We start from the raw sequence: 22,998 nt of genomic DNA on the forward strand, positions 1-22,998 counted from the left end.
AGGTAGGAGTTCACTGATATTTTTACATTTGGATATTGTCACGTTCCTGGAGAAAGTTTATGTGGATGAAATGATTCATTTCATTATACACATAGACACACATTCAGGCAGAAAACTGTGGTAGCAACAAAATTGCATTTCTTTGCTTTGTGATCTTGTTAAAATCAGGTGTTTTATTTGCTGGTGTTGAAAGCTAGAACAGGCCTTCCTTATAGCTTCAGATAAATCCTGACATTTCACACAGGCTTCAACCCTGGGCAGATTATTAACCCTTGAGTGAAGTCTAATGTATAGTGAAAGTTATTCATACACCTGAGCCTTTATCTTAATTGTCATTTTCCTACTGTATTAGGGAACGGTTTTCTGTGCCAAGGGCAGAAAGCCCTCTCCATTTCTATTCAGCGGGTGCCCATGGTGCTAGACCTCTTTCTTAAAAGGCATGGAGAATAGCTCTCATACTGTTCTTATGATGGTAATGTAAGAAGAGAAGAAACCATAGTACTGTACATAGCAATGAAATAATGCCTGTTGGTTTGTAAGGCTGTAGGGGAAAATAATCAAGGGAAATGGCAAGGGTAATCCAATGAGAGTTAACTTAGAAAAATCTGGCATTACACAAAGTCAGAAACACATGACAGCTTCCAACTCGCTTCATTTCACTTAGTTAATATTTTGCAGAATGTTTGCGTGTGTAGTGCTGATCAAAACTAAGATCTAGTCCATGTAAGCCTTTTACCAGGTAAATAAACCAACATCCTCCAAAGAATACTTAAGCATAGATAATAATCTTGGCTTAATATGTCATGAGCATTTGTTCCAAATGTTTTCATCCTTTACCCTTCTATCTTTTACAAAGACAGCACAATAGCATTTGTAGGATGCATCTGGAATGGTTCTTAACTGCCAGAAATTGTAGCATTAAAAAAATCTTACTAAATGAAATTACTTGAAGGCTTTCTTTGACTTGTTCTTTTCTATCATGTCACCAGGATAACACTTTGTTGTCACTGCAGTGGTAGAATGAAATATCTTGGTGTTGTAGGTGTTGCCACAGCCCAAGATATATTTAATCACTTTGAAAAACTAAGTCTTGGACAGTCTTAGTCATGGTCATGGTGCTTTCATTTGGTTTGCTGTTCTGTTGGTGCTGTTGTTGGAAGTCTATTACATTATAATCCCTGGAGGAGTTGTTAATATCAAGTTTCTGATCTTTAAGTAAGTAGTGATCCAGTTCTGTTTAATGTCTTTATCAACAATCTGGATGAGGGGATTGAGGGCACTCTCAGTCAGTCTGCAGATGACACCAAGCTGGGCAGGAGTGTTGATCTACTGGAGGGTAGGAAGGCCCTGCAGAGGGATCTGGACAGGCTGGATCGATGGGTTGAGGCCAGTTGTGTGAGCTTCAACAAGTGAAGTGGTGGGTCCTGCACCTGGGTCACAGCAACCCCATGCAGCACTACGGGCTTGGGGAAGAGTGGCTGGAAAGCTGCCCAGTGGAAAAGGATCTGAGGGTTCTGTTTGACAGCTGATTGAACATGAGCCAGCAGTGTGCCCACATGGCCAAGAAGGCCAATGACATCCTGGCTCGTATCAGACATAGTGTGGTCAGCAGGATCAGGACAGTGATTCTCCCCCTGAACTCAGCACTGGTGAGGCCACACCTTGAGTGCTGTGTCCAGTTCTGGGCCCCTCACTGCAAGAAAGACATTGAGGTGCTGGACTGTGTGTAGAGAAGGGCAAGGGAGCTGGTAGGGGGTCTGGAGTGCAAATGTTATGAGGAGTGACTGAGGATGCTGTGGTTGTTTAGTCTGGAGAAAAGGAGGTTTGGGGTGGGGGGGACCTCATTGCTGTCTACAACTACCTGAAAGGAGGTTGTGGTGAGATGGTGGTTGGTCTCATCTCCCTGGTAACAAGCAAGAGGATGAGAGGAAATGGCTTCAAGTTATGCCAGAGAAAGTTTAGATCAGTTATTAGGAAAAATTTCTTCATGGGAGGAGTTGCCAAGCATTGGAACAGGCTGGCCAGGGAAGTGATGGAGTAACCACCCTTGGAGGTATTTAAAAGATGTGGATGCGGTGCATAAGGACATGGCTTGGCAGTGCTGCATTAATATTACACTCAATGATCTTAAAGGTCTTTTCCAAACTAAATTATTTTATTAGATAGTAAAATTTGGTAAATAGAATGTCTGTAGCATTGTTACCAGAGGCTGCTTGGGTACTGGGCTGTTTGGTAAATTTAGGCAGGGGGCTCCTTATGAACTGAGAGGCTCAGAGGTGCTTTTCTGAAAACACTGAGTCTGGGCAACCAGTTGTTGACTTTCTTTTGCATATGCAGTGGCAGAAAGGCAAGTAAGCTCTTGTGAAGATGGAGGAAACAGAAGGAGCATTTGGGGAGATAAAGTGAGAAAGGTGGACTAGGCAGGACTGTACCAAAGGTGTTATTGTCAAGAAGTGGGCTTGCACTGATAGCAACTAATGGGAGTGCTGTCTGTCTTATTTGGTTGCAGTCTCTACTATGATGTTTTGGGGGCTTTTTTAACTGGAGTGTGGGTATGAACAGGGTTCTTTAATATGTGGGAAGTGCCTTTCCACCCTCAGTTGGATGTTACCATCCTTTCTCTAGAGGAGATCATTGTATCCTCCTCACCTCAGCAGTCTGCAAGAGCATGAGGTAAGAAGCTTTTTTTCACTCTGAATAAATGATGATGTGTTTTGGAAGTCAGCTCTGACAAAATTTGACACTTCCTATCTTCTGACATGCAGCCACTTGCTGCAAAGAAAGTGTTTGTGACGCGGGAGGCATGAGACTACCTAGCAAGAGCACATAATATAGTCCTCATTCTTCTTTAATACTTGTTTAGTAATCTCTTAAGGCCCAGTTCTGATCTTTGACCCAGAGCTGCCAAGCTTGGAATAATGTTGGTGTTTGAGAACAGAAGCAGCTTTATATTTGGAATCCTTCTCCTGTTGAAATTTTTGTAGTCTGTGTGTCTAGAAGAGGTGAGCTTAAATTTATAATGAAGTTAAGTTTTTATTTTGGTAAAATAAATAGGCTTGGTTGATTCAGCCTTATTCATGTGCAAACACCCAAAGTGACATAACTTATGCAGGAAAGGTGTTGTATTTACCCTGTATCTTGTCTTGTGGAGGGATGTGATTAGCTTAAGGGTCTTTCTCTCCCTGCTCGCCACTCCAAGTTCAGGTCTACCTGAATCAAGCATAACAGATCTGAAAGTAGCATTTCAAACCTTGCTCTACTAAATTCCTTTTTGAGGAAGCTCTAATCTGAGTATTGCTTCATAAATGCAGTACTATCTCTAAGAGCTAAGGTTCATGAGGCTCTTCTCGCATATACTTTTGCACATGTGTCATAAATTTAAGTCCTGGCACTTAGTTAGGGTGTCGCAAACAAAACCTGCATTGGTGGTTTAAAAGGTGCTGCATAATCCATTCACTTTTGTCCACACCTTACTATTCGCCTTGCTGGTTAAATCCATCCTCTGTGCTACAAGTTTAAGTCTACAAAAGTTAGAGTAGTGCATGTGTACTTTAAGTCAAGATTGCTTCTTTCACGTTCTGTCCAGGTTAATCCATTTCAGCCAAATTTTTTAGCTGAAGCTTTTGGAATCCTTCCCTTATACAGCCTCATTTGATTCTGCAAATGCCTCTGTAGGGATACAGACAGATGAGTATCTGGTTAAGGGCTAAATGGAAATGAAGGTGTCCTTAAGACAGTTTTAGGCTTTCCTTATGTTGGAATAGTTCTGCTATTGAAAAGCTTTGAGAGCATTAGACCAAATGGGGAAGAACTGGGATGTGAGGACAGACGATTATGATTTGTTTGGGTTTTTTTGAACACAGACACTTCCTTAGATTTCCCTCTATGTAAGAAATGTAAATACTTAGGCTGTATCCTTATTGAAGGTAAAGCAGCATAGTTTTACTGAAGTTAGACTGATACTGCCTCTATAGGATTGGGCTTTAAGTCTTTTTCATCACTTTGCAGAGCAAAACAGGTGTACTTTCCTCTAAAGAACATTGTGTTCTCTGTGGAGCTTCACTGATGAGCAAAAAGAAATCTTTCCATTTAAATAACTATATTTTATAGTGATGATAGTATGCTGAATTCTATAATCCCTTCCATCTCTCAGAAGGATCTTAATAAATCCATGAGTTTTGGGACACTGTTTCATCTGGATGTGGTAGATGGATGTAGATGTCATGGGGTCTTTAATTTTCACTCTTTAGATTCATTCCCCTTCTTTCTGATTAATTTCTCTATGGGGTGTCTGCCTTTTACATCATGGCAAATGGAGTGCCGGGGGGAGGGAGATGTAATGTTTTATTAGGAGCCTCTGTTTAATGTAACTGTGCTAGTCCTGTGAACTAAATATGCTATCAAATGTAATTCCCCTGAGATGAACAGACTTAGTGATACTGGGAGAGCTGTAGAACATATACAAAGCTTGAAAAGCCAAATCTTTTCTGTACCTTTTTTCTAAGCCTGACCCAGGGGTCTTTTCTGTTAATCTTAAATTTTTCTTTCTTGTAGAGAAGGAAAGATATTTCAATGTATAGTATATATTTGACAGCTGATTGAATGAAAATGAATTGGAGCTAAAGCGTGATATGTATTGCAGCAGCCCTGGGAACATATCAAAGAGAGGCTGAAATCAACACAGTGTATTAGAAGCCCACATGCATGAGGTGTGTCTCTTATTAAACAAGTTCTTGAATAAGTCTATTGATGAACAGAACTGAAGGAATTGTGGAGTCAAAGCCAACATCGCTCGATTATGTCTCTGCTTTCACATCTTTAATTCCATAAGACTAAGTAAGGTCCATATTGCTGCTTCTGTAGATTGCAGGCCACTGTTTTCCTCCGCCCCCTCGGTTAATGTGAGGTGGTGTGGTGGCACTGGAGCTGAAGCACACAGGAATGAACATTTATCCTGTAGCTTCTCTCTTCTCTGCTGGGAGAGATTAGTTGAGCCCCCATTACATTTTCCCACAAAGCCTTCTGCATATTTACATGTATCCCAATTCCTCTGCTGCCATGAGGCAGAAGCTGCACAATCCAAGAGGATTGCAGGGCAATCCATATGGCACTGATAGGCATGAGCAGTAAGTTGTGATGCGAAGTTACAGCACACTAGCACAAACTTGCCCACATTCTCGGGGCTCCTTGATGTGAAGTCACCTTATACTTTGAAAGGATAGGTGGAATAAGCTGCTTTGTGTATCTGCACTGGGGGTGGTATGTAATCTCCTCGGATTAACCTGTGCTTTAGCTTCTATTGTCTAAGACTAAGCAGTTGGCAATTAAGAGAGGAATGATTTTCCCTTTTTACATGTGAAAAACAACATTACTGCACAAACAGTACTTGCTTGTGCTGTGTGTGGCTGGGTTACCTTGACGGTTTCTATATTTATCTAATGTGCCTTGCTCCTGTTTAATTAGTTTTACCCACTGGTACTAAGGATGAACCTAGAAATATTTGGAAGCGTGCCAGCCACAAAACAAAAGGTGTATGGGAAAGAAGTGACTTCAGATCTCCCAAATATCAGTCTGGTGCTTAGTTATTAAGCTGCCTTCCTTTTCATTACTATAAAGAACACTTTGAATCTGCCACAGACTATTTAAGGGATCTGAGGGCAAGACACTTGGTTTCTCAATCTCTGTTTACTTCTGCAGTGGTACAGTAATTGCAACTAAGTGGAATATTATGAAGCTTATGTGATTAATAAGCCTTCTTGAGAAACCCAGCTGCAATATACTGTAGAATGATGTAATAATGGTATCTTTACTGATGAAAAGGTGATTACTTCTCATCTATAATTAGATTCTAAATTTTTGTAGCAAGTACTCACTGAGTTCATTGCCCAGAGACCTTCCTGCTTCATAAACCAACAATTTGAGTGCTATATTTACAAGCCAAATTTATATTAACTAGAAGTATAATCAAGGACTTAACGCATCCTCAGTCACATGTAAAAAAGTGTTTTTAAAAGAAGATAGCATTCTAATATGAACTAAGTGTTTTTCTAGTATCTCTTTTCCAGTTAGAAGGGGAAAGCAATGCATACAACTGCAATTTTCAATTGGAATTTTACAATTTAGGCTCTGCATGTGATATTGGATCTAAACGAATGACCTCTGAATGCATACCTACCTTGTCATAACAAATGCTCACTAAAACACCCTGCCCTCCTCCAGCCAGTAACTTCTTTAAACACCATGGCTTCTACTGATCTCTGCTTTTGCTGAACTACCTCCTGTGATGGTATTGTGGTCTGTGGGGAAACAATTCACAAGTCACTACAGTTTTACTACAAAAAGGAATAATTCTTGAATGGCATTTTGTTGTTGTTGTTACAGGAACTCTCCAGAAGAAGTACTGTCATGCAGAAGCATCTATGGCTACTCATGCTTCCACTACTAGCTTTTTGTCTTTTCTGTATTTCTTTCCTCCTTGGAATTTTTGTCTGCATTCACCATCTCAGGCCTTGAAGCAAGAAGTCAGGAAAAACTTCTTGTGAAGAGCTGTTCTTTCTTCTCACATGTTGAGAGTTCTTTCTCAGCCCCTCATACCTCATACCTCCACTCAGGTGTTCACAGAACTCAATCTGATTCATTGTTGATGTTCCTCCAGGAAAGGCAGTGGTAACTTCTGTCCTCCTGATGCTTGACTTCTAATACCTTTAGGGTTGAGTTTAAGAAGTGAGTGCACCTTCTCCTGGAGCCAAACTGCTGTGTCGTCTTGGGGAGGAATTAATTGATCTTCTAAATACTTTTGCCTGTGACAACACCTGTGCAGGAAATACATGTGTCCCTGTGATGGTCTGGTTACTGTGGTTGAGGCAGCATGCTTAAGGGTGATACAGGGGCATCACTGATAGCCAACTTTGAATCATGGTCTAAGTGACCAGATTCTGTTTACAGTGCCATGGGTTGGAACATTCTGTGTCACAAGTTTGGACAGAAGTCTGCAGTCATGCTTAGTAACTGTGCTTTGCAATACCCCCTCCTGACTCACTGTTCAGGGAGTGCTTATTTCACATGAGAATGTCCACCCGGTTTGGGGGAATTTGACCTCTTGTTCTTCCACATCCACCCTTAAAACCACTAGATTGTGGTCTGCTTTATTCCCCTGTTGTGACAGTGTAAGGGACACAAGATACCAGGTTTAGGCAGTGGGGGTTTGTAGTGGTGACATGTTTGAGTAGGTCATGAATTGTTCTATGGTGGTGACCTCTGCTGCCAACCAGCTCTGTGGCAGCTGGAAACAACAGGGGACACTCCTCATGGGCCACAACCTCAGCTAGTCAGTGTGTGGTTTTCCTGCTTAAATGTATTTAAACAAGAAATATTTCTTAATGAAGAAACTGATGGTGCCACCTAGACCTTCTGTGCTACCCATCACCTCACTGGGGTAACTTTGACTGAAAATAAGGGGTGTTGAGGCTGGAGAATGGACACGATATGTGTTTTATGTAAAAATAAAAATCAAACCACAAAAAAAACCCCAAAAACACACACCACATTATGTTTGTGCATACCTGTTCTTTTTCTCAAAGCCCAAATTATTGATCAGAAATGTGTCTCATTTAGTAACAAATGAAATAAAATTCTCCTGACTTGTGTGTTTCTGATGACAGACAGAAAGGTTAAAGCTGGTAAACTTGTTTTAAAAGCATGCTCTCAGATCACAAGCCTCTGAAAATGAGTGTTGGGTGCTTAGAGGAGCTTTATGAGCATGCCTTTTGTTAAATAGCTGCTCTGATCTTGCTTATTCAGTCTTTAAATTAATGTGTAAAGGATGCCCATAAGCAACCAGCAGCTGAATTGACTGTGATTAGATGGATTATTACTATTACTCAGCCCAACAAGTTGCTATATGTTTTGTGTACTCAAGCAAATTTTGCTGTGCAGGCAGGTGGAATGATATGCACATGGGCTATCATAAAATCCCTCAAAATATCCCAGGATTAGACAAACAGATTTATGAAGCTGAAATAGAAAGGAATTGCCTGTGTTTCTAAATTAGAGGCTTTCTGCCATTTATATACACAAATGGCTTCTATCTCAAAATACTTTGTTTTGAGCTAGCATCAATTCAGTTGCTCCTTTTCTCCCCTGCTAGGAAACAGGAGTCGATTTATCAGAGCATCAAACTGATTAAAAAGACATTATCTGCTGTATGAGCTCGTTTAAAGAGGTCTGGAGCTTCCACTGGGTTGCAGTGTTTGGTTGAATTAATTTCTCACAGTAAAAGTACAATCTCTTGGTTATAAAATTCTTTAACTCTTTCTCTTGGGGTAAAATAACTAGGAAGTCCTTAAAGTTTTGAAGCCATGCAAAATGCAGAATGTTGTGTGGTTCCCTGGTGACAAAGTAACCCTGGAGGGTCTGTGTCATATAACGAAGGAAAGGCTTGGTAGTATGGACCATGAGCCAGGTCCAATAAACAGGCACTTCTTCCTGGGACTGACTGACCTGGGTTCTGAGCTCACACTCTCCTTAGGAAAGACCAGGGGCTGTTGCTGATGACCTGGGCTGAAGTGTGCTCTGACCTGCCTGCTTCAGACAGTCACCCAAAGGATGGCCAAGGGAGGGTGGAAAGCCTTTCTTTCTTCTGTATCATAGAATCAGCCGGGTTGGAAGTGATCTCCGAGACCATCAAGTCCGACCCTTGATCCACTACCACCGTAGTTACTAGACCATGGCACTAAGTGCCACATCCAGTCTCATCTTAAAAACCTCCAGGGACGGAGAATCCACCACCTCCCTGGGTAGCCCATTCCAATGCCTGATTACCCTCTCTGTAAAGAATTTCTTTCTAATATCAAACCTAAACCTCCCCTAGCACAGCTTAAGACCATGCCCTCTTGTCTTACTGATAGTTGCCTGGGAGAAGAGACCAACCCCCACCTGGCTACACCCTCCTTTCAGGGAGTTGTAGAGAGTGATGAGGTCTCCCCTGAGCCTCCTCTTCTCCAGGCTGAACAACCCCAGCTCCTTCAGTCTCTCCTCACAGGACTTGTGCTCGAGTCCCTTCCCCAGCCTTGTTGCTCTTCTGGACCTGCTCCAGCACCTCAATGTCCTTCCTGAACTGAGGGGCCCAGAACCGGACACAGCACTCCAGGTGTGGCCTCGCTAGTGCTGAGTGCAGGGGAAGAATCGCTTTCCTGGACCTGTTGGTCACACTGTTCCTGATCCAGACCAGGATGCCATTGGCCTTCTTGGCCATGTGGGCAACACTGCTGGCTCATGTTCAGCTTCCTGTCAATCCAAACTCCCAGGTCCCTTTCTGCCTGGCTAGTAATTCCTGGAGAGCTCTGGAATGGAGATTGAGGTAGAAGCTGAGCACCTTGTGAATGGCAGGTAAACCTGGTTTTGAAAAAGAGTCTAGACATATGGATTTGTTAGCTGAGATACAGTAATTCTATTACCACTTAGGGAACTAGAGGAGTAAGACCAGGAATATATTGGGAATGAGGGGGACTGGGAGGCCCTGTGGACTTCATTTCCAATTCCTTTCCAGGCCTTGCAGTTGGAATGAAATTTCTAGATTTTGTTCTGATATACAGAATGTGTTTCAATAGCTGACTGAATTTTTAGATACCAATTTATCATTCATTGTCTAGGAGAAAACAAATAATTGATGGCCTTAGTGCAAGACTGAAAATGGCCATTAAGACAAATTCTTATTTTGTAATTTCCAGGGGTTCTTTGTGGAAACTTATTGGCAGGAAATTCAAGCCATGAGTCAAACAGTTTTAACACTAACAGTATTATTTCAATCAAGGGACCTTCTTTAGAAATAAACCATAAAAATAGAGGAGAAAGTTTTATTTCTTCTTTAAACTGTTGTTCAAGAGTGCATTTAATAATTTCAAGGCTCACTGACTGCAGTGTCTTACACGTATGTTAAAGTGTTTTATTGGCTAGAGGCATATTCCCAGTGAGAGGTAAGCACTCATGGACTATGGGCCTTGCTCCACAGGTCTCCTATTTGGTCCATATTTGTATTTGCTACTACAATACAGTTATTTTTCATATTTTTTTTTATTGGTGGTTTGTTAGAGCCTCGTGGACTGCTGCTCTGACTGCTGCATTTGGGAAGAGAAGGAAATTAATGTAACCCACACAGCAGCACCTTCCCTAATCTTGAGTCTGAGACAATGTATTTCTGATGGCAGTTTGTTGGATAGGTCATAGCTTGGGATCAAGAAGGCATAAATTATGTGAAAACACAACAGCAATACACTGAGATGCTGTGGTATTTTTTGTACAACTTTATAATGAGGCTGGATCACATTGTTATTAAAGTAGCATCTGCTGAATGGAGAGGGGAGGGCACCAGTGTAATGGTGATTTTTGTCCTTTTGCAGTGATTTCTGAACAATTTACAGAGGAAATAAAGAATTCTCTGTATTTTTCTAGTCCTGTAAATCCCCTGAGGAGCTGTTTGTTTTCACATTATGCTGCCCTTGGGAAGACCCTTGCAGCTGAGGCCTCCCCTGTCTGTTGTGAGCACACCCAAGGAAGTGTTTATAATCAAAATAGAGCAGGCAGAGAAATGGCAGGAGATGAAAGACATGGAAGAGCATATTCAGAATAACAGCTCATCTCTACCTCTTCTTCTAGCCATGGGCTCGGGCCTCTCTGTACACACTTGAGTGTCTCCTGCACAAGCTCTTTGCTGCCTATTTCAAATGCACATTCCACTGCATGCTGCATAAATGTGAAACCAGTGTCTAGGCAAAAACTTCAGAGTGTAACAAGTTGAAAGTGGGTCTTCCTTGCTTGACTTTTTTGTCCTTTAACACTCTATTTTGGTTTGCCGTGTTGATAAAGATGCTGAGCTGAAATAAAGACAAGAAATGGCATTTGTATAACCTGAAGAATATCCACTTAGTTTGTAAAACCTAGCTAAGTGTATCCAATGCCTAAGTTAATCTTCAATCATCTTTTTAAAGCTTGTAGATCAATGTATTTTAATCATATTGCATGCTATCAGTCAAGTGTAAAAATAAACTTCCTTTTAAAGATTAATTTACTTAATTTGCAAAAACCATATACTTAATGTGCAGGAATTTTGATTTTTTTGAGAGCTCTTTGAATGTTCATTGAAGTAAGATTTCTATTTATAATTTCTATTTCTATTATATTGGAGTTGACAGAGAGGGAAAAATGAATAGCCATCTGCTAATCAGTTTATTTCTTGTAATGAAAACAAATGTGCAACTTCCCTAATCTGAAGGGCATAGAGCACTAACTTTGCAGGGAGCCAGTTACTTGCTGTCCAGGGAGGCTGCTTTCATCTTGCAGAAATAACTGTTTGTGGAAGACCTTGATTGTGAAAGACTGCTGCTAAACTTGCCATGACTGTTCTGCCTGAAGTCAAAGGAGGCCTTGGTAGATATTGCAATGTGCAAGGCCTATAAAGCAGATATCAATTAATATCTTCAGATGCAGAAGGCTCTGTACCCACGTCCTGCTTAAAAGTCAGGCATTTGTTAGTGAACCTAATCCAATAAACCCTGCTGTGGAGTAGCGTCCAGCACACTGAGAGATGTGATAATGTGAATGTGGAGATTTTGGAGTTATGGGCAGGGTCCAGTAACCTCAGTTTCTGGGTCTAAGATGAGAAAAATTTTAGGCTGGCAGTTGCTTCTTCCACTGCAGCTTGTCTAATGCTGCAGAAAGTATGGACTACCAACTAGATAGAAGCTGTGTCTTGTTGTGCCAGGTGATGTCTGAGTGTGAGAGTAAGCTCTTGCAAATCCTCCTTAATTTCAAGTACAATGTGAGGTGAAAGTGTTTTTTCCCTCATCTGGTGGCTTTGTAGCATGTTAATAGAAAAACTGAGAATGTTCTTGCTTCACAATTGAGCTTGGGATATGGACTGAAGAGGAAAGTTTATCTAAACAGACAGGATGTGTCAGTGATAGGTCCTGTACACAATTAATCTCTCTGCACAAGCAAAAAACAAAACCAGTGTTCTCTTAGCTATCTCTTAATCTCATTGTAGGAATGGCTCATATACCTGAAAATCTGTCTCTATGAAGGTGCCAGTGAGGGAGATAAAAATATTATTGAAAGTAATTCTTACTGATGTTGAACTCTGTTAATGAAGATGGTGTTGAAAGATTTTGGTGTTACTGTCAGGCAATTAAAAATATGTCAGATTTAAGATGTTTGTGGGCTGTGTTAGACTGGCCAACATCCTGATGGAAGGAGAATTTCCAATCCAGAAGTGCTGGTGTGAGGAGGGGGGAAAAAAGAAACATTTTCCTTGCCAACATGTTGGTAGAGGGAACAATTTTCCTTGCCAGCATCCTGGAGCAAGGATTTTTTTTTCTGTCTGTACTAACTGTTGCAAAACTATTTCAGCATATGAAATGTGCATGCTGAACACTGGCAGTTGTGAACCTTTTTACAGCTGCTGCTGTTCTCTTCAGGCAGAATCGAGTGAGGAGCTGGCAAGGTATTCTCAGATGAACTAGTCCATGAGTTGTGGCTTAGATCCTGAAAAGCAGCAGTAGAACTTAGTCTATATGGAACTGGTGCTTGTGAGATCTGTGCTGGTCCAGGGCTGGCTTCCAGACTGGAGCAGATGGAAGGAAACAGTGGCCCTGGAGCCCACAGAGAGCTTGGAGAGGAGAGGGGTGTAGCAGCTGGGAGGGAGGTAACATGAGACAAGTCTCTCCATAAAGTTTTGGGTGCAGAAGGTCCTCACTGCTGTTGAATTGTATGTTGTGCTGCTTGCTGCTTTTGAATCTTTCTTCTCTGGGAATAAATCAGCAATCCCTGTTTTCTGTTGATTTAGCACGATGATTGTGATTGTCCCAACAAATAAATGCCTAGGTAATGAATACTGAGGAGTGAAAAATAAAATCCTTCCAAGCAGACTGGTGCTCTTATTTTTCCCCTGGCTGCTGTGGTAGAAAGCAGGAACAGGGGAACGGGACAGTAACTCATGTCAGAGTTGGTAGCTTAGTGCATCAAGCCTGTGTGAGCTTAGCAGTGCCAGTTGGACCAGTCTGCTGTGAGACTGCCCATGAGACTTCTCTTTTGACACAAATAGAGAAAATAATCATCAAATTGGAATAGAAATATGAAAGCTTGTTTCTGTATTGAAAGCTTTGTGACATGCCTCCTTCCCAGTTTTGTACTGTGGTGGTGATTTTTCCGACATGGAATCTGCAGTGAGGAAGCAAGGAAACACAATTCTCGCTGTGAGCACAAAGGTGTTCACAGTCATTAGTTAAGGAAAATTTGTAGTTAAGTGGAAAGCTGTGGGCTAAGGAAAATATTTTACAGGCTATGGTTTTTGAGTGTTGAGCATCAAAGAAAGTCCTAAGTCCATGGAAGAATATGCGATTTATTAGAGACCTTGTTAGAAAGATGGTAGTATATTTTCATATGTGACTTCTCCATGTTAACATGGAGATTTCATGGACTGATCAACAATATGACATGACCTAAAAATCATAGTGCTTATATAGATTTCAAATGCTTGTTTCCTTTTGAAGTAACTTCTCAGATTCTCCAGCTCCTCTAGATAAAAACCCAACAAAACTAAAACTCTACACTCATAGTTTGCTGCTTTACCTTTGGGAGTCTGTAGATGAGTATATGAGAGTGAATGTAGATCATCCTCTCAAACGTGCTGGGGTTTGTTCAGCCTCTCAGCATCAGCATATTTTTATGTGTACTCTCTACTCTAAATACTATGTAAAAAGAAAAATGAGCTTTATATCAGTTCATACAGGAAAAAAACTGGCTAGGACATCCCGAACTAAAGGAATGTTATGTGCCACGGATTCGTGCTTTAGCCTGTCTGGTCTGGAGTGCTTTCCATTCTTTCTCCTTTGATACCTAATTTTAAGACTTCTCTCGTGGCTGTCCTTGGTGTAACATGAATGCAACCATTCTTGTGATCCCTGTCAACTCCCCAGGGGTTTCTCTCCCTTTCCTGTATTTTATGAAAGAGCTGATGAAGGAGCTATCACAGAAAAGAGATTCCCTGTTAAGTATTTCTTTGGAGTAAAACTAAATCAGATTGTCTCCACATAACTCTGAATTTCAGAGATAAATCTTTTAAAGAACCTGAAATACATGGCTCTCTTCTCTTCCCCTCCCCTCAGTGAATGAACCAAGTGGTAGTTCACGTGCAGTCCAAGTTTGCCTATAGCTTTTGATTTGAACTGCTCAGCTGATGCCTGTTGCTGACGTTTGATTTGCCTCTAGTCCATAACATACTGACACTCAGGTATCTGTTTCACCGTGAAGCTCACGGGCAAGGACACAGATGGGGTGCAGTAAACCTTTCCATAGAGGAACAGGCCAGCAATTACTGGCTGAGAAGTGACCCATGTAGGTTATGTGCACAGACAGGAATTCAAAGTTCTGCATGTGATTCTGACTCTAACACATGCTCTGTGTACATGTGCTTAATGAATATTATTTAAGCCTTATTTTGGCCTAGTTTAATCAACACTTTAGAATAAGCTGGTAGGTGAAGTTTTGGAGGTCTTTGAATTGCAGCTCCAAGAGATTTCATTTCACACCAATTAAGATCTGGTAATATCTTTAGCTAGTAAAAAGGAACCTCGTAAGGAGAGGAGCGCATCAGTTTAATGTTCATATGGTAATTACCTATTTTGGGGTGACATTTAATAGGCTGAAGTTCACTGCTCTTCATTTTATCCTTTTGTGTGGGGATTGCTGGAAAAGAACGTGTACTTAACATTTTGGGATGTGACAAAGGAGGAGAAAATTATACCCCTTGGCTTTGCTCTTTTGATCTTGCATTTTTACCAAGGTGAAAATGCAGTGTGTCTCAGATGTTAGCTACAAAGTACATCTAGTTTTTTTTGTGTAGGACTTGCAGAGAAATTGGTCATTCAGATAGCAAAAGCATTTCTTTCATGAAAAAGAACTTTTTTGGGGGGCACTTATTCATCTTTGAATATTTGTGGTTATTCAGACTATGCAGTTACTTCGCAACAGGTGAGTTTGGTGATATTTGAAATAGAGCAAAGGTGCTAAATCTGCATTAAATCCCATTATACATGAATGTCAATTTAATCTGTAGACAAATTAAAGGATCTGTGACTTTTTTTATTGAACTGTTTTGTATGAAAGCAGTATCAACACATCTGTGTTGACTTTTAAATGCAAATAATTAAGCTGTCCAGAGAATTATAACAGGGGCATAAGCCTCAGTTTCAACCAGTGAAAACTAAAGCCACTGAGATTTACCTGCATTTTTTATTCCTTTTCATTTTAGCATTTTAAAATGGACAATTGAATATTTGAGAATGAGCAGTTTTAACAACAACAAAAGTTAAGGTTTCTTCACCAGGGGAAGATATGGGTGTATCAGACACAGACTAAACGTCTCTCAAGACTTCATGAGGAGCTACTAGTAGGGAGGGGAATTAGATGGAGCCTTCCATACCATGAGTCTGTCTATTGTAAAATAAAGGTGTGGATATACAGGAGAAAAGTGAATCCACTGTATCTTCAAGTTACACTAACGCATGTAAAACTTACAGTGACTTTTCTCTGAATTTTTTTTCTACCTCTGAAAAATCTTCTCTTTAGGCAGGTAGGTACCCGTTTTCAAAAAAGCAAGACACTTATGCCTGAGGAAATATAAGTAGCAGAAGGTGAGAGGAAAATGGACAAAGAAAGAACTTGGATGCTGATAACAATGGAGCCTGAGAGGCATATTTAGAACAGCAATTCCCCTTGTTTTCAGACACCCTGCAGAACAGCAGGAAGCTCTTCAGGGTGGTTTTCTTGTGTTGCTGAGAGAAATGAGGGAGTGTTTCCTTAGAAAAAGGCCCTTTCTTGGGTGGACTTGTGAGAAGTGAAGCTTTACTGCTATTCCTCTAGTATATTTACAATAAAGATGCCCAAATAATTTTAAAAGGTCTCTTAAAAAATAGATTCTTAAAATGCATCATAGTTCAGGATTTGCATGGAGGAAGAGAGGGAAGAATAAGATTTTTTGACCAAATCACCTGATCCAAATTGATGGGGAGGAGTTTCCTGAAATCACTAGTTCTGCTGCTAGTTATGGGTCTGGCCCATTCATCACGGCTCATGCCTGAGCCTTTAGCCTATAACAAGAACCACACATCTGCTGGTGAACGTGAATTGGATTAGTACGCTTGGAAGAACTACGCCAGGTAATTATAGCTGTTTTTTTTAAAACCAGTGTTGTATACTCTTCTACAGAATGTATTTTCTGAACTAATCATAACAGCAATGCTGCTGAAATGAAGCACCAGAATCTGTCTAGTGTAAATCTACCAGCCAGAGAAGTTTCTTTAGTTTATACCAGCTTGAGGATCTGTCTCAATGTTTTTTATTGTTCTGATAGAGATTTTGTCTGAAAAGAACAGCCAATAAAATATTTTTTCAATTTGTCTAAAACTGGAGTGAGTACAGTAACAAAAGTAACTAAGAAAAGCTTCACAGGGTTACATCCAAATTTAAGTAGTAGAGTTTGCTTTGAAGTTGAACCAGAAGTAATTTTAAAACTTCTTCTTCCTCTAATATTATAGGATAGTTTGTTTTGGGTTTAAATTAAAGTTTTGCCTTGATTTCTTTCATTATGAAAATAAGAATCAGTTGCTCACTACGTTTAGGACATCTGACACAGCAACATTCAGAAGCAATTTCTTTCAGACTCAGAAACACCCCTATTAACTAAAGAGCAGTGGTGTAATATAAAGCAATGATATTAATTGTTTGTTGAACAGAAACTTGCCTCATTCTCATCTCTAAACAACCTACTGTACCAGAAGGAGAAGATCAGACTCTTTTCTCCTCCCTCAGAAGAGGAATTTTTTTATTAAAATGTTTCTTCAGAGTGTCTTACAGTGTCAGAAATCAAAGGTCATAAAGATAGATGGCAGGGTTTATTTATTTCTACCCGGCTGCTCTAATTAAAGGGTCAGAAGCAACCAGAAAGTCTCAGTTCCCTTTGGTCCTCAGTAAACCTATATAATTTATTCTGGAATGGGTGGAGAGGAGGGAGGATAAAACAGACATGTCCTTCTGGCTGCTGATCTTTTAAAGTCTTTGATCACTATCTACTTGATTTTTTTTATTTTTTTTGGTCTGTTTTGCAAGAGGAAGGAGCAGTGCACAGGTAAATTAAATAAATGCATTTAAATAATCATGCATCTGATGTAGAGAGAAGGACAGGAAGGAGTGCTGCTGCTGTGAGTTGCAGAAAGAAACAGGTAGCAGTTTCAGTTCATAATTGTCTGTCTGCTCTTGCTTCATTGTTTGTCCTTAACATTATTCAAATGTATAGATGCTTTTAAATTTCTTTGTTCTTCTTTTTCTGTTTAAAAAATGTACTGAAGAAATAAACTCAGCAGGTGTTTAAGTCAGTGAATACACCTGCAGCTGCCCCCTGGGCTCTGCGTGGAAGTGGTTGAATCTCGGGAACCAAAGTGAGTGTTTATGGGCTAGAAGGTGCTATGTGCTTTCTACCAAGGCATTTGACCCAGGATGTCATGGTCTTAGGGTGTCATTACAGTCTGGTGTGCTCCAGGAGTGCTGGCACTGTTATAATGTGCAGCAAAATCATACCTACCCTCCTTTCATTGCACTGAGTTCTCATAATTTGTTGCTTATGATGGAGGCTGTGCCAGTGTATTTCTGTGTATATGTATGAACATCTTTATGTACACATAAGCACGAGTAACTATGTGGTAGATAATTGATTTACCTCACTCATGCTGTTAATTTGCAGAACTCCCTGCCATGAGGACTGATGCTGAGGGCTAAGACATTCCTGAAACAATTATACTGTTGTGGTTAAATCTCAATTGTGTATGGGCTGAGGTTAGAGAAGAAGTGAGACTTTGCTCACTTGGTTAATAGTGTTGGTCAACTTTCTGGTTTCCAGGCTTGGGTATTTAGTTACCCGGTTTGGTACTTGCTGTATGCACCTGTGTGAATTGCCTGAAAAGAAGGGTAGAGAGGGAATTATCACTTGAAGATTTGCTTCCTAATTCCCTCTTCAGAGCATCAGGTTGAAAACGCGTTGTTTGTTGACTGCAGAACCAGTAACACGAGCAATGTTTTTGGTGGAGTCAGCTCCCTTGCTCTTACCAGGAAGTTCTAGTGTTTTCAGTTTTTCAGCTTTCATCTTGAGTCTTAATATTTGATGTTAATCTTAAGGCCCTGTCAATCTTATTTCAAGATATTATCTGAGTTTCTTGGTTTAGCTTTTTGGTAAGAAGTTTAAAAAAGTGATATAATTACTCTAATAAAATCTCCAAACGCTTGTGAACAATGATGGCATTTCTAACTGCTTCCTGATTGCTGGAAACATGACTCAGAGGGTCTGGTTTTTTTGAAGTTGGATGACACTATACTTTACCAGCTGCAGAAGACCTAGCTTTCAGCCTGTGGTTAATTTATGAAGATTGTCTTATTTTGATTTTTTAAAAAAGATTTAAAGTAAATAGCTTTATGTTGTCTGTGTCTGCTTCTATTTATCAAAGTTCCTTTTGACAAGTGTAAACACAAAGTTCTTTTCAGTTATCAACACTGTCAAACCTTGAAAACCATTATCTGGGGGAGGAGAAAGGTAGTGAAGGAAAAATAGTCTGTCAAATCTGAGATAAAGGGAAACTTTAATGGTGGAGTGAAGACCTGAAAGCAGGCTCATGCAACAAAGACCATTAGTGTAGGAAGTGCTGATCAATGATGTTACATAATTCACAACAAATATTTATGGCCAGGCTGGTGGCTAGCAACAGCCTCCTGAAGGCATTAGAAAATTTGTCTTCTATTCTGCTCTAGAGGAACCATTTTAGACATAAACCACTTGGGGACAGTGACTGCAGCACCATGGAAGCAAATGGAGTGCAGTCAGACCACGGCCAGGCAACTGAAGTAGATGTTGCATTATCTTGCCCCCTATTTTAATTTGTGCAGAATTTATAAAATATGCTGGGGGCCCCAAATAGCAGTGCTGACAAACATGAGCTTCACATGTGTATGGAGGAACGTATGCTGTTGTTGGTGGCATATTACAGAAGGGTAAATGGAAATTCTCTCCTAAGCAGTTTTTCTAAACCTTGTTAAATGCTGATGTTCCATCCTTTTAATTACCAACAAGCTGGCATTTATGGCTGTGTGTAATCAAGAAATGGAAGATTTTATAACACCTTTTATCCCCTGACATGTGGTGAGGGAAAATCAGTCTGTTTTTATCCTCAGGCTTCATCTGCCGTAGGGCAAAGTTTGTCCAGTTTTCCCATACACAGAGGTTTTCATTGCTTGTGCAGTTTCTGTGGACATCCACATTGCCCGTCTGTATCTGTTCCTGACATGAACTCAGTCGTATGTTGTTAGGTGATGAGTACCAATCTACTGGCCTGTGCGTAATAAAACAACTGTGCCTGCATTTTAATGGCGTATTTAACTGAGTGGTCTTGCTTGTTTTGTTGTGCTTCTGCTGTTGCCAGTAGTTTCAGGATGGTGTTACGATAAACTCAAATCATGCCTGTTCCCAGGCCCCCATCTCTACTGCCAGACTTTCTTTTAGGCTGGGAGGACAAGTTTTGGTGGTTTATGCATGGCTAGTTACTCTAAATACTTTTCATTCCTATTTAATGCCTATTCTAGAATGGTCTTTCCTCAATTTTTTGTGCCTCTTATCCGTACACCTTAATCCACTCCTCTTCATTTATGATCTTTGCAAATGATCAATTACAGCTCCCCTAAAATGCTCAGGATTTGTTGCTGTTGGTGCTCAATGATTTGAAAGTTGAAGAATGAAATTGTGCTGTTTGATCTTTGGGCCAGTGGAGACTTTAAATATCACAGAGGTGGCATGTTCAGACCTTAGGGGTGAAGTTGGTTTGCTACTGACTGTATCTATTCAGTGCTGGTTGTGAATGAACTGTTAACAGGTCTGCTTTTTGACTGAATGAAATATAAAGAAAAAGGAGACTAGTTAAAAGCATAACAGGTAAAATGAACTTGTAGGGTAGGTTTTAACCTATACTGTTAGCTGTGGGACACTAGTGTTCCTTATGGGTTACGGATAAAGTTGGTGTTGCTGGGCTTCAAAGCAGAAGGTTTAATTTTAATTTTGCATAATTTCATGCTAATGCATTAGTAAAAGTCCATTGCCACTTGCTTTTCATGTAAGTGAAGGAATTCCTATTAATTTTTAGTTTAATCTAAACCCAGGTTTTATTTTATTCATTTCTAGGAATATATGTAGATACTCTAGTCCTCCAGTAACATTCTCTCTTTATGTTTATCAGATTGACTGAAGAGATATTTGATTTTCTTTTTTGGGGTGGGACAGGCAAATGCAGATGCCTGCCTGAAATTTTGCCAGTTGCTGCAGCCCAAGTAGATAGAGGTTGTTAAAAATATATAAATCTCCATGAAGGTGCATTTTACTGGGGAATTAGAAAAGCATTAAAATACCGAGAACCCCCCTAAGGGTCCTGTTCCCAAAATTCCTCTCAAAACAAAACCCATGGATCCTCTAGGGATCCATCCTCTTGATCTACAGTAATTTTTTTCAGAGGTGCAAATGAGTAAGTTCAACTACTTGTGTAATGTTTCCTTTCTGAACACCTAATGGCAAGTAAGCAAAAACTAACTCCCTGGTCTAATGACTCTTCTTCATGTTCCTTTGTAAGTTCCCAAACAAAGCTCTTACTTAAAGAAAATGTCAGACTGTATCATCTAAGGAAGTGAAATTATGATTCATTATGATCTGTAGGATCAAAGTTTCAAATGTTTTATGGCACCCTGGGCAATCAACTTAGAAATTTTCTTTTGTGTCTGTCAGAAAACAACTGATTGTAGAGCAGTGCACTGGAATACAAACTTGCCAATCCCATGTGTTGACTGGCATTTCTGATGTACACTGGAAAAAGAATTTCCCTTTAAGGGGAGGTTGCAGTATTGATCTTACCTATTTGCTATTCCTTCCCCATATTCAAGTTAACATGGAATTCTAGGTGCGCTATTAATTGTATCTGTTAGCATAGCTGTAAGAATATGCTATTAAGTCAATTGACTGAATTTTTGTTTGTTGAAGCATCTTACTTCCTGCTTTACATATACCTTAGTTGCTTCAGGTTGTCTGAAATATTTTTAATGTTCTCTTAGAAAAAGTTCGAGATCTCTTCACTGTTCTTATTTAGGAATTCTCTATGGTGTATGTATCAGGCTCCATTTGAGTTGAATGTGTAGGGGGAGATTGATATTACAAAAGCAGTTTGTTTGGAATGTTCACTATTTCTTTGTAAATATTAGGGTTTTTTTTGTCTCTGTGTGGGACTAATGCTTGGCAATAGCTTTTTCTTTGAGGGACTACTGTTTGGTCCTATGCAAAATGTCAGTACGGGCTAAAGCGCAACTTAAATCCTTTAGATAAAGGTTCAAATGAGTTTAGTGAATTGAGGCTCTTATCCTTTGAAGGCAAACAGTGACCATAAACTTTATCAAGGTTTTTTATCCACAACACTGGCTATAGACAAGCTGTAATTGGGCTCTCCATATGACAGGAATTTCAGCCAGTGTATCTCTTGGTGGAACAACCATGTCCAAATACAAATCTGTTCAGAGCATGCTCAAGTTAAAGGCTTCCAGGAGGCCATAAAGCTTTGGGGTGAGATGGTCTTTAAATTCAGATCTCTAAGCATTATTCTGACTATGAATTCAGGTAAGATGGACTCTAATGGGCTTGGCATGTTGTTATCCCCTTTGCATGACAGCTATATTCGGAAACAAGGTTACAAGGAGAAGATTGCCAGTCATTGCTAGGACTGGAAGTCTTGTAAAGGGTGAAGCAAAATACTTTCCTTCAGATATGCCCTCAGATAATGGGAATGATCCATTACCATCTTGTGCATCTTAGCTACCAAAGGTTTGGTTGCTTGTAGAGGTATCAACTGAAGGAATCCAAGAGTTGTGACTGCTGTTTGCATGGGATTGTCAATGAATGACTATGTGAATGGCTCTTCTTGCTGGGCCTTGAAGGCCTTCTACTGAGATCTGCAGGTTCCCACACCGGGAAAATCATCCCTGTTTTGTCAAGGTTTTTTAAATTAGAAGCTTCTGATTTCAGCACCCATGCTTCTCTTTGGCCTTGAGATTACACAATGCTGTTTTGCTTTCTCTGGGCATGAATTCTTCTCTGTTTATTCTTGCACAAAAGAAAGAGAATGTAGTCATAAAATATAGTCAGTTCCTCAGCTGGCATAAATCAGCATTGTTCCACTGGTTGCCCTAATTTAAATCCAAATTCAATCAAATAACTTCAAATAGGGTTGCAGAATAAATTAAGTTGATAAAAAAAAAATCCTTAGGTGACTAAAACCCAAGTCTAATTTTCCAGTAGAAGGGCATCAGCTGCTACCTTGTGCTTTCACAACCTCATATTGGCTGCTTATGGCTCAGTAACTGATATTGGCTGTGAAGGAGACACTTGGCTGCTCCTTTGGCCAGTGGAGAAGAAATGTTGGCTGCTGGCTCTTGTGAGAGAGCAGAGCTACAAAATGAGGAAATAATAAAACATGATGATTTGGTTAGGGTCACAAAATATTGTAAATAGAAGCATATTGGCCTTTCTGCTGTTTTTAAAGCACTTTGTATGTTGGCTAGCCAGCTTCCTGGATGTCTGCATTGCCTTAACTGTTTGGCTGTCTAAAGGTGATATATAAGGGGTGGAAAAATAAACTGTTGGTGACCTTTTGTGTAAACTAAGGCTTGAAACAACTTTTTTCTTGAATTTGTTTCCTTTCAGACCTTTATCGTATTTTGGCAATGAAGTCTCCTATGTCCAACTCTCAACCCCAGAAATCTTGGTAGTTTATAGGATAATACAGGAGAATTGCAGTGACCAGAACTTGTATTAACATGTTTAGACTAGTATTTTCAACCCATCTATTTTTGTGTAATTTCTGTTTCATTTGAGAA

This window comes from Neopelma chrysocephalum, unplaced genomic scaffold (genome assembly GCF_003984885.1).
Source record: "Neopelma chrysocephalum unplaced genomic scaffold, ASM398488v2 Primary Assembly neopelma1_24, whole genome shotgun sequence".
Taxonomy (NCBI): Eukaryota; Metazoa; Chordata; class Aves; order Passeriformes; family Pipridae; genus Neopelma; species Neopelma chrysocephalum.